The following is a 3,750-nucleotide window of genomic DNA, read 5'->3' on the forward strand; positions in this document are numbered from 1 at the left end:
AACACGAGATCATCAACTCATCAATTGAGTAACTACTCTCAATTGAGAAATTTCAATCATTAAGAGCTTATCATATTCAGAATTCATACACCCACAATCTTTGATTACCATTGATTCCACACATTTCCCAGCTTCCCTCCTACAAGTTTCAACCCATCCTTTCTTGTGACCGAATTTACTCTGGAACGGTCATTGTCTTGATTTAGGCCAGAGTACTACAGATTGATCTCTCGAATCTAAAGTACCCCATTTGCAGCGGTGCATCTGTGTGAGGTTTAACATTTCGCTCGGTTCGGGGAGTCTCCTCCGTACGGTCGTCTCCTCAATTCCTCAAAAACCATAAAATCGTTTTTCCCCATCTATAACCCCATGTGAAATATAAATTAATAATGCATTATATATATATATTCAATACATTAATGACCTACGAAGACTTTTTGAAAAATGATTCAATTCTCTTCTGTTTTTTGCTAAAATCAATATCACATTGAATCTCTTCTCTAATTTTTCTTATCATCATAAGAATTTTTGGTGTTGTTTCTCATAGCTCAGCAAGAAATTATTCAATGTGATTGCGGCTTTAATAGCCTCGTTTCGTGAAGGAGGATCTAGTGTAGAACTTTCATCATCTTCTTCCACATCTTTATCAGTTCCCATGACGCTCTCAATTATTCCTTCATCAATCAACAACTGCGTAACTTCATTTTCTTCCGGATAATTTAGGACATCTTCGACATTCATTGAATTGCGATAGCCCAACTTCTCAATCAAATTTCGCAAGTCTTGAGTCATTTCACTGTCTAACTGTTCATCCAAATTGTCCAAGCTTGTGTTATCTGTTAATCGAAGTTTACAATGACGAAAGCAGTTTGCAAGAGTACTTGCACGAACATCGATAGTCCATGATGAAATTGCAAGATTCATTGAATCTAAGGCTTAGTCATATGGGCTAGATATCTAGCTGCTAGATTGGCCATCCACGTCACCATGGGCAACCTCCTAAGTCCTATGGGATGGCTAATCTAGCAGCTAGATTAGCAGCGGGACCACCATATAACGCCGAACCGTTCGACGCTCAGTGTTGAATGGTTCAACGCTTTAAATCTCAGCCGTTAGATCAGAAAATTTTCTCGCAGCGCTGAATGGTTCAGCGTTTAGACCACTTTAGAGCGCTGAACGGTTCAGCATTTCAATCTCGCTGATAGTTGAACTGCGAGCAGTTGCTAGGAGAGAGAACTATCAACTAGCAGTGTAAAAAAATTTCCCACACTTTTTTCATGATTTGCAACACTTTTTGGCCAATCTGGCAGTTCAATCTAGCCCATAGGGGTTAGCCTAACACATTTATTTTTTCTGGATTTGATGTCCCTAATTCATAGCCTTCCAGAAGACCTCTATAAAATCGGCGACGATAATGTATTTTAAAAGCTCGTAAAATACCTGCGTCACAAGGTTGAATTTTTGAAGTTGTGTTTAGTGGCAAAAAACATAGTTCAACATTTTGCAATCCTTCAATAGTTTTTGGATGAGCAGGGCAATTTTCCACAATCAGGAGAACTTTTCTTGCAGCCATTTTCTTATCAGCTGCCGAACATATTCTTCAAATAGTGCACCAATCATCCATGCTCGTTTATTAGCACGATATTCACAGTTCAAACTTTTCAAGTTTACATTCTTGAAGCACCTTGGTTTAGCATATTTTCCTATAATCCATAGAGGAATTTTTTTGGAACCATCTTCATTACAACAAATACAGTAGAAACTCTATAAATTAATGTTGTTGGGACCATCAAATTTATTAATTAAGTGAGATATTAATTAATCGATAAATTAATACTTATTAATTTGTAGATAAATTTCATATCAAATAATTAGTTTATATACAAACAAGATACCATATCAAATCTTTTATATTTCCAATATAAAATACATTATCAATATCAAATCATATTTTTATAAACATAATATTCTAATCATATTTTTAATTTCTTATAGAAACACAATATCAATATTAAATCATATTTTTTTGTAAATACAATATATAATCATATTTTCTAAATAAATTTTATCAAAAAAAAAGTTCATATAGAAATACGATATGAAATCATACTACTAACAAATAAAAAAATATTTTATATAAATAAAATATGAAATCATACTACTAACACAAACAAATCATACACTCAAATATGGCTTCTCATCTTAAAGGTGTTAAAAAATCAACAATGACCGATGAAATTCGTAGACCATTATTCAAGCACAAGAAGGATAATCCAACAACACCAAAAATTCTTGCAATGATAAGAAAAATTAAAGATGAAATTCAATGCGATGTTGATTTTAGCAAAAAAAAACAGAAGATAATTAAATCATTTTTCAAAAAGTCTTCGTAAATCATTGATGTAATGAATATACATATAATGCGTTATTAATTTATATTTCATATGGTAATCAAAAAAGTATTATCTTATAATTTTAGCGAATTATTAATTTGGCACGTTGTCCCCGACTCCGGACCGACCAAAAATATTATTTAAGAGAATTTATTAAATAATCGAGTATTAATTAAAAAAGTTTCTACTGTAATAACGTTTAATCTTTCCTTATCTTGTTTTTTCCCTTCAAGTTGCTTTGTTGCAAGGGAATGATCAGGTTGAAGTCCAAAAAAACAAACCTGCTTAAGATTAAAATATTTAAATTATTACATCACTAAAGCATTAAATAAAGAATAAAAAGCTAGCCAAAGACAAACCTGTTTCATCCATATTCAAGACGTTTTTCATTTTAAACTGATCCACTTTTTCTCTTATGGATTTTAATTTTTCCTCCATGCCGTCCATATCAACTGATCCGCTTTCTCGGAAGCGTCGAATTTTTTTAATTCCATATCTTGATTTGAATTTTCCAAGCCAACCTATAGAAAAAGTAAAGTTTGAAGTGTCTTGAGGATACATATCCTTCATGAACTTTTTTGCCTTTTCGGTGATTAGCTATCCTATCATGTTTACATTTTCTTGATATTGAAGAATCCACTCATAAAGTGCTTTTTCTAGGTCTGGGAATTTTGCCGGTTTGTGTCGCTTAACATCACCTCTTTCAGGAGCACGACAGAAGTACTCTGAAGACCGCTTAATCGTATTTGATATCGTCCATTGACTCACTTGCAAACCGTAGTTATTAGAGACCCATTCTTGCAATTGGTTTGAGTTGCACTTGGATTATCCTTGCTGTAGTTGCATAATGCTCTTCGAGTTTCATCATTCATTGTTGATTTTTTCACTCCTTTGAGATGAGAAGTCATACTGTATGATTTCTTTGTGTTGTAGTATGATTTGATATTGTGTTTATAAAAATATATGATTTGATATTGATATTGTGTTTAGAGAAGTGCTATCCGACGCAGCTGCGTGGAAAGCCTTCCTAAGCAACAACATTTTAAACCGTTGGATTAGAACTTTGGTGGATAAGGTAAAATCTAGTGTTATCTTTCACCCTTTTCAGATGAGGATAGTGGGGACAGCTGTATTTAAAAATCGAGGTTTTTTAATATTGCTCCTTGTAAATTCTGCAATATCTTCTCTTTTTCTCCAACTAAGAAAAGATCACGGTTTATTTTTGATTTCATGAAAGGTCGATCATATAAATACAGAGGATTAAGAATTTGACTGTGATCTAGATTTCATGAAAGGTAGCCGTGATTATTTGTTAAAATCGATCATATAAATACAAAGGATTGTGTTAAGGATACAA

At 33.0% G+C, this 3,750-nt stretch overlaps 1 pseudogene; it reads right to left on the reverse strand.

The window, feature by feature from the left end:
* Positions 1–445: 445 nt before the first annotated feature.
* Positions 446–3,301, reverse strand: LOC113333935 (annotated as a pseudogene).
* Between the last annotated feature and the right edge of the window lie 449 nt (positions 3,302–3,750).

Source organism: Papaver somniferum, chromosome 1, assembly GCF_003573695.1.
Source record: "Papaver somniferum cultivar HN1 chromosome 1, ASM357369v1, whole genome shotgun sequence".
NCBI classification, from domain to species: domain Eukaryota; kingdom Viridiplantae; phylum Streptophyta; class Magnoliopsida; order Ranunculales; family Papaveraceae; genus Papaver; species Papaver somniferum.